Here is a 9,320-nt window from a genome sequence, read left to right as displayed (position 1 = left end):
TCTGCCTTCCTAACGCATCATTCCCTTCCTGGTCACATCCCTCTCCTACTCCATCCATCTCACTGGCCCCACAACAAGAGGAGTCAGCAGAGGAATTGAGAGTGAGTGACTGGCACCAGGTTGTGTGGTGTCATGGGGCTGCCATATGAACATCCCCCTACAGTGAAAGTTGCCACCACCACAAGGTACATTTCTAATGCTTAACTAAAAGCCTCATTACTAGCAGTGCTCTACTCCTATCGCTCTCCTCCCTTGGCCTGGGCTATCCAGTGGAAAACGTAGAAGGTTTTTCTACTTAAGACGAATTAACCCTCTTCAAACACTATGATTCAAGGAGCGATTCCAAACCTGAGTGATGCTCCATTACAATTTGACCAATTTTAGTCAAACTTTGCAAGAAACCCCTAATAGCTTCCAGAGCACACTCAACAGTCTCCAGAGCAACAGAGCTGTGTGAAAGGCTGAAAACAGGACCTTGAGGGAGACCTCTTTTAGGCCTTACAGTGAAGGGGTGTGACACTGGTGTTGCAATACATGCTGCTTCATGGGGTCTGTGCCACAGGACGGTGGATGTCATAGTAAAACCAGTGTGAGATAAGATCCTAAACAAGAGGTTACCTGAGCCCATCATGGGGTCTGTCTGACCATCCAAAGGGTCTGACCTCTGCGAAGCCAGGTCCCACTTGAACCCCTGGCAAGAGTCCTCTCCTCCAAACGGGAGCATCTGCCCTTTATGTATGGTGGCTCTTGTCTCTGATGTGTGCTAAGTCCCTCTTGGGTCTACGGGTGAGCATGGGCACTGCTCCATGTGTGAAGCCCGTGCTGCCTCTCTCCCAGATGCAGTCCCAGGCTTCCTCCCACCATCCTGCACCCATCCCCACCACACAATGGATTCACTCAGAGAAGTTATTGCCCTCTTGGGTCTTTATTCCAAAGCAAAAGACCAAGAGAACAGCTGTCTGCCAGCGGGGAGAGATGAGTGCTGCCCTGCTCTAAGCAAACGCATCAGCCAACCAGGACATTCGACATGACAGGGGCTGTGAATTGTCTTTAATTTCTGTATTCATTTAATGGCATTTGTTTCAGAAGAGAAATAATTGTGTTACTTGGCTGGAGTCAGAGGGCAGCAAACCCGTGTCTGCCGTGGCCACGAGACAGCCAAGGCACCGCAGAGCAGGGCCTGATCCTAACTGCTTTTAACAGAGCTATTAGTTCTAAAACTCAGCCAGCCTATTCATGTAATTCCCTATTATGTTCAAAAAGCTGACACCGTAAGCACTTCCAGGCTTAAATGATGTCCAGTGAGGGCTGCTGCCTGTTCAACACTTGTCTTCCTCAGTATCAGAATGATAGGGAAATCTTGATATGGCCTTTGGGGTGAGCAGCTTGCCCCCTCCACCTTCCCCAGACCCCTGGCATAGCAGCCTTCACGTGCAGGGACGTTCAGAGCACTGGTTTACTGCAAGCTGTGGAGATTTATTCACCACTTGTGTTCCAGCCCCTTGAATCACTTGTTTCCAGGTGATCATTTTCCTGCTCTCAGTCTGTGGTATTTAAACCAGTGGCAATGTTCACTGCAGACTTGGGGATCCAGCCAAAGGTCTACACTGGCCTTTCCCCCAAGCTCTTTGTCTAGTCTTTGCCCTCCAGAGACTCAGTTTGCAAAAGACTCCCTATCTTTGATGTGTAAATATCCCCAGCTTGCTGACCCGCTGGCAATGCAGAGGGAAGGTGATGTGCCAGGTTCATACACAATCCGGTGGCCTCCAGCTGCTCCTACAGCCCCTGAGCCTGCTGCTTCCACCAGCCCCATGAAGAGGAAGGACCTCACCACATCATGGCAGTGCCGTGCAGTTGAGGTTGTGCTGGCCCAGCTTCTCACCCGTGATTTCTGGTGCCTGTTTCTCTGCTGGTGACCCCCTCACTCCTCCTCCTGGTTCCACTGGGGCAGGTGAGATGGAGCTGCCCCACTGCTGTTTCTCCCCTGCTGCAGCTGGGTAACTGCCAGCGACGCTTTCCAAGTCACTCTGGGGAAGTCTGATGAAACAAACTGGATGGAAAATCAAATTTCAAGTAACCGGTAGGAAATTGCAAAGAAAGATGTTTATGGAACAATTTCCTTTGCTTCCTTGAATGGTGGAAACTGCTACTGTCACTCATGAATTATTAATTTCAACTGGTCCAGTTCTCTTTGCAAGCTTGCAGGCTCCCAAAGAGCAGGGGCCCAAGAAGTGCTCCAGCTTGCTGGAGATGGGCAGTGACTCTGCCCAGCTCCAGAATGGCATGGAGGTCTCTCTCTGCCTTTTGGAGGGGGCCAGTCCTTCCATATCAGTCCCAAGGGGGCTTTTATCTGCCCACTCTGGTATAGTCAGTCCTGTGAAAAGCAAACGGCTTATATTGATGGCGAAACCACACATGAGGTGGGAACAGGTTGTCCCTGTTGTGATTGGAAATCTACTTCTAGAATAGTTAATTTGGCTGAGAAGTACCAGCAGGAAGGTGGTAGGAAAAGTCATTGCCAGTGTCAAAGTGGCTCAAGGACTCCTGTAATAATCATGTTTGTACCATTACTGGGATTGGAGCAGGAAGGGACTCTGGAGAAGCAGATAGAGCCATGCTCCTCCCTAGCGCTGGGGAAGACAGAAGGAGCCAGGACCAGGAGTTTCTCCCCTGGTGTTACCAAAGGAGAGCATCTCAGCAGGGAGGTGAACTGCAAACAGAACTGAGTGGGAACCACAAACTGCTGGCAGAAAAATGGGAGTGAAACCAGGGTTTTCTCAGAGGGCAAGAGCCATAAGTGCATAATCAAATAAGAGGCCATGTCTGGCCAAACGCCATCATCTTCAGTGGTGAAGTGGAGGCAGCTACTAGAAATAAATAACACAAAAAGCACTCTATAACAAAGAGCAGCGTAGGGGGGAAATAGAGAACCATTGATTTTGAATTAGAAGTTATGAAGTACATAAAATTGATACAAGACACTACACTCGTCCGTTAGAAATGCACAACTCAGTGACTGAATGGCAGTGAGAATGCAATTGAAACACTATGTGAACAGAAAGAAGCAGTGCTGAGGTTTCCTTTACAGAGATGACCAAACTTTTGACAGGGCAGAAATTCAACAAATGTTTGTGGGCTGCCTCTGTGCCAGTGTTACAAGAGGATGCTGAAAAACTAAGCAGCAGTTTAAAGATCCAGGATGGTGTTAAACAGCACCGAATGGCACAATGGGCAGGTCTGGAGAAGGCTGCTCAGGAGCATCCCCCATGAATCTTGGGCCAGTGGGGAAACTGTCATCCCAAGGGAGACCCCAGGCTCCATGAGCTTGCTTCTGAGCACCAGAGATGGGCAAAACCAAGTGGAAGTGATGCAGGAATCAGTTGAAAGGAAGCTGGAGAATTAATGCAAATCAATATGAGTTTATGGAAAAGCGTTCTTGTCAGCCTTTATTGCATTCACAGAGGAGATTACATGTGCAGTTGATAGAAGGAACAGAATAGATGTGATAATGATTCTATGAGGTACTTCAGCTTGGGGAATGTGCCTGACTTAGTGCCTCATGGCTGATTAAAAATGAGCACTCGACCGCATCAGGGTGAAACACATGAGACAGGCTGAGACTCAGGTAAGAGCTCACACAGAGTCATGATGAGGAGATGTCATCAAATCTGTTTTTCTTGCAATGCTTTGTAGCAGGAGGCTTAAAGTAGTCAATATTCTCATCAATGATTGGAACACACATATTAAAAAGTCATTCATAAAAATTTGTGGCTGACATAAAGGATGGAGAGATTGATAAATCACACTGAGATCTTGGCAGGGCTGGGGAGGTGCTGGGATCACCCAGAGAACTCGGCCCTTTCCATAAGTGGATTGTTACAGCTCAGTGCTTCCCCAAGGAGCCCTACAGGTCTGACCCACTGCAGGTTGCCCATGGGTCACTGTGAGTGCTGCATTCATGGGCTGCTGAGCACAGCAGTGATTCTGGCAGAGACTCTTCACTGGTACCCTGGGAAGAAGCCAGGCTCTAGCTCTCAGAATGCAGAATTATCCCACACGTGCAGAAGGTGCTGCACCTTCTACTGCAGCATCTGGTGGTACCCCACCATCCCTGGAGCTGCTGAGGCTGGCAGGTCCCCGCTCTGACACATGCAATAACCTGCAGTCAGCACACTAACCATCTACTGCAGCATCTGTTCCCAATGGTCCTCACTGCTCCCTCCATTGCTCAGAAAATGCCACTGGGATGCAACAGTGCTTCCAGACATCAGAGCTCTGCAGAAAGATGCCAACAAGTGGCCCTTACTGATTAGTCACTGCGGGGCTGCCTTCTTAACCAGGGTGTGGAGGACAGCACTGTCACCGTGGTGTTCTGGGTGATGTGGGTGACAGCACCTGGCTCTGCTCACATCCCACCTGCAGGCCCTGAGCCTCCCAGGGTTGCTCCAGCCTGGCCAGGAGAAGCAGGAGGAACACATAACTGTTACCAGCATCCCCCAAGCACTGCATCCTGAGCACCACAGCTCCCAGGCTGTGACAGACAAGTCAATAAACTCAAATTAAATGACAAACAGCAGGGTCAGTGCCTCCTCTCACAGGCAATGGGCAGGTTAATGGAGGTTCCCACCCCAGCCCTGCGGCAAGGAGACTTGCCACCAACTGGTGCTACCTTTCAGAAGGAAACAGGGGAGCCAAATCCGATGCACCACGGGCTGGAGCACAGGGCACTGAAATGCTCTTCAGGCTCCTGAGGAGCAGAGATGGCACCTGCAGGAGAGGGAGGCTCAAAAGCCTGTCACACAGAGCAGGTTGGAGCTGGAGAGCACCTACAGCCAGCACAACCCTCGTGTTCATAGTGCTGATCATAGTGCAAAGGGCTCAGAAGAGGGGATGGAGATAGGTCCCCCTCCTGCTCCATTCCCATCTCATTCACAGAGACCAGGGAGACTCTTTGGTAAAAGACCTGCTTTTATGAGAAGAAGGCACTCTGATGCTCTGCCTGGGCTGTCTTTGATTCGGTTCTCTAGTCAATCCAGTGTTTGCTCTTGGTCCTGACTGATCTCATTTTCCCTGCTAGCATTAAGCCCCCAGCAGCACCGGCCAGATGGCTGCTGATGAGGTCTAACTCCCTGAGCTGGTCTGTGCCCAAGGTTGTATTTGTTCCTGCTGACGTCCAGTGTGAGGAGTTCCTGAGTCCATTGGGGAGCTGCTGACGTGTGTCTGCTCAGCCCCAGCTCTCAGGCGGGTTTCCCAGCCAGGCTGGGCCATGACAACACAGAAGTCTCCAGCCAGGGCTGACCCCTTTGTGTGGCAGGCTGGAACAAATGCCCATTTCATCCATCTGCCTGCAGTTATGGCTCCCACAGTCATGGTTATGGAACATTTCAGGTCTCCTCCACCTCCCTTATCCATTCCTCCCACTCCTTCCTTGCCTCCAGGCCAGCTCCATCATGCCCTTCAAATGTCAGTCCCATTTCTGTCCTCCTGCACTGTTCCCCTTTCTGCTCCTCATCTCTCACATGGTTCTGGAGCTGCACGCTGACAATTCAATGCTCAGTGGTGCCTTGCCTGGGAAGTGTCCAAACCCAGCAGATGCCATAAGACATCAGGAGTAGTCTTGTTGCTGGTGGAGTGGGTTTTTCATCTCTGTACCAGATGCAGCTGCACCTTTTGCAAAGTCTGGGGAAGAGGAATGTCCATTCACCTGCATCACTCATGGTGATGGGTTTGTCAACCCCATCTTCATGGACAGGAGGTGAAGTTACTCTGGAGCCATGGACGAGTGGCTCCCAGGCTGGGTGCACGCTACTGCTGAGCACATTCCCTCTCCTCCTCCACTGGGTGGTAAAATTTATCCTTGTTTAACACAACACCCCTTCTTCAGTACTCACTGAAGGAGCAAACCCATCGCCACAATAATGCGCTGACCTGATATCTGACCTATCAGGCAACTGCTGAATTACTTCTCCAATTAGTTTTTCCATTCATGAAGGATATGACCTTCCTCTCCAGAGAGAAACGTACAATGAGTAACTATTTCTTGAAGGTAACTAGTCATACGGAGAATAAACAGGGACACAAAGTTCTGCTGTTATAGCAGAAATAAAACCATTTTTCTTCAAGACTTAACAAAATTTCTCCATTTTGAAAATAGGCAGAAAAAATAAAGAGAAATATGAACATATCCTGCTCTTACTCCCAGTCTGGGCTGTGTAGATCAGTGTGGCCAAGAAGGAGCATTTGACTCCAGTTTCTTTCTCACCTGTGGTTATTAACTCCAAAGACAGCCCCAGAACAAATGCCCGCTTCACACCTTTCTGCTCACAGAAGCTGTGGCAGCACCAGCAGTTGTCCACAGCCTCACCACCACCACCCTCTGCTGCTCATGGCCATGCTGCTTGCATTGATGCTTACATTGATGGTTGCTGTGGCTGAGCTCCGGGGGCAACCAGGAAAAGGTCCTGAGGGCAAAGGCTCAGCCAGGTTGCTTTTTCTTTTGCCTTCCTCAGCATGGAATATGTGACCTCCCAGGCCAGCTTGTGGCACCAGGTCTTCCTCTCTGAACACAGGCAGGATCATGACTTATGCATGAGGGACACCTGTCCAAAGGCATTCCCTGCACCACAGAGGCACCACATGTGACAAGGCAGCACTTCTCCCCTCCCTGCCCTGGAACCATCCGCAGATGAGGCGTTCTTTTGTGCAGGGCAGCAAAGCACTGCAGTGAGAACGGCACCTGGCAGGATGGAGACCAGGAAACCACACCTGCCTCCTTTGCTACCTCTCAGCAGTGCTTCATCAAGGGGTCTCTGAACAGGCTCCATCCCATCCCTTACCCAAGCTGTCCTGTGGCACAAAGCACTCTTGAAACAAGCATTGCGCCTGCAGCCCCCAGCTACCTTCTGGGCCATGCTGTCACCCAGCCCCAGTCAGGGACTGAACCCTCACAGAATCATAGAATCACAGAATGGTTTGGGGGGAAAAGGGAGCTTAAGATCATCCAGTTCCAACCCACTGCCACGGGCAGGGACCCCTTCCACTGGAGCAGCTTGCTCCAAGCCCCTGTGTCCAACCTGGCCTTGAGCACTGCCAGGGATGGGGCAGATACACACCCAGATATGCCTACATGACTGGTGTGTGTTGTGTAGTGTCATGTCGTGTGTCTCCCATGGCAGTAGCGATGGCACTGTCTCTGGGACAACCCGCAGGTACCCCAGGAGATGAGGACCCAGCGCAGCTCTGGTGTGCACAGCCCGCTGTGCTCTCTGCCTGCACCAGCTCTGACATCCCTCCTGGTAACTTTTTATTAAGATGTAAATAAAACCACCCCTGCAGCCTGGAGACACGGCTTGTCGAGAGCACCTCTGACCCGTTCTTAGTGGCATGGCCTGATTGCCCCTGTTACCATTGGGAAGATATCACACGGGCTGGAACATGTTCCAAGCACTGTAATTGCCCAATAAAACCATGTTTCTTCACCATCCAGTTGAATTAGTGTCTGCAATATGTTTGAAAGCTTTATAGCCCAGTTAATTGTAAGGCAGTAACTGGAAGGGGCATTATGGCTTTAGAGAACACAAGTTGCATCTGTATTTAATGATATTAAACCATAAGAAGCCTCCATTCGAATAAAGTGATGACTGCTGTAGTGCCTATAAAAGCAACGATCTCTGTGCTCAGCAGAGAGGCTCAGCCATGGTGCAGCAGGAGCAGGGACACTGGTGCTAGGGGCAAGGACACTGCACAGCTCCTGTGGCCATTCCTGGTGTATGTGGCTGAATCCATGTATCCCTGCAACCCAAAGACCTGCTGGGTGATGCTGCACCTTGTGCCTGCTCCAGCAGCCTGCCTCACCCACTGGCTGTTATTCACAGTCCCCCAGGCAACATGTCCCACATCCCTGTGAAGGGAAGCATCACCATCCCCATCCTGGCCACTAGACAGCTCCCACCTTTCCTGCAGCCTCTTGCCACTGCCCTGCCCATTCAGGGAATGGGGACCTGGGGGCAGGGACCTGCCCATCCAGGGACATCCTCTCACAGAGTCACAGGATCAGTTGGGTTGAAAAGGACCTTTTAGCTCATCAAGCCCAACCTCTACCACAGAGAAGGCCCTGGCCAGAGGCACTTCTTCATTTCAAGCAAGAGAATAATCCTGCTCCTTTAGAAGCCCCACTATCCCTGGAGCAAGCATGAGGCTATGGACACCAGCAGGTTGCTGTGGTGGGACACCAGCTCCCAGAGACCCACATGTGCTGACGGTGGCTGTTTGTGACAAGCCTGGCACTAATCATGAGCTTTGCTCTAAGAGGGCTTCAGTGAACAGAAGACCAAGAGCCCATGAATGGAAACCCTTGAGAGCATCATCCTCTGCAGAGCGGAAGTGTTGTTCCCTTTGGGTGCAAGGGGTGAGCACTCAGCACTGCACTAAAGGGGTGACAAGCCTGTGAGTGCATCAGCTTTTATGTTTGCAGCATGTGGCCTGCTGAGGTGAACCCAATGCACAGGCAGGGGAGCAAGGTGCCTGGGGCTCATTCACAATTGTGTGCAGCCAATGGAAAACTCATACAATCCAGTTTCAATAAAGGTGTTTGAGAAAACACCTTTGTGCAAGTGGAACATGAGGCGCAGCTCGGATGTGCTGCTCGGATGTGCTGCTCGGGTGTGATGCTCGGGTGTGATGCTCGGGTGTGCTGCTCGGATGTGATGCTCGGGTGTGCTGCTCGGGTGTGATGCTCGGGTGTGATGCTCGGGTGTGCTGCTCGGATGTGCTGCTCGGGTGTGATGCTCAGATGTGCTGCTCAGATGTGATGCTCGGATGTGATGCTCGGATGTGATGCTCAGATGTGCTGCTGGGATGTGCTGCTCGGATGTGCTGCTCGGATGTGCTGCTCGGGTGTGATGCTCGGATGTGCTGCTGGGATGTGATGATCGGATGTGCTGCTCGGATGTGCTGCTCAGATGTGATGCTCAGATGTGCTGCTCGGGTGTGCTGCTCGGATGTGCTGCTCAGATGTGATGCTCAGATGTGCTGCTCGGGTGTGCTGCTCGGATGTGCTGCTCTCAGCCAGGGAGGTGTCTGTGCCCGGGCCCTCCATCACTGCAGGTCATTAGACAGACTCTAATTGCACATTTATAGTTTACAGAACTTTCAGCTAATTACAGCAAGCCTCTCGAAAGCTGCTGCAAGGCCTCGCTGGCTGTTAATGGGGCATTGGTTATTACTGAGTTACCCGTAGCTGTGTTTCAGAGAGCAGTTAGCAGATCTGCTGAGGAGCACAAGCCTCAAATCTCCTTGCCTGACATGTTAACTGCATGCAG

The sequence above is a fragment of the Neopsephotus bourkii genome, unplaced genomic scaffold (genome assembly GCF_033783945.1).
Source record: "Neopsephotus bourkii isolate Nb327-2 ecotype Australia unplaced genomic scaffold, CSIRO-AGI_Nbou_v1 NB_1542, whole genome shotgun sequence".
In the NCBI taxonomy this organism is placed as follows: Eukaryota; Metazoa; Chordata; class Aves; order Psittaciformes; family Psittacidae; genus Neopsephotus; species Neopsephotus bourkii.
This window is presented reverse-complemented; position numbering follows the sequence as displayed.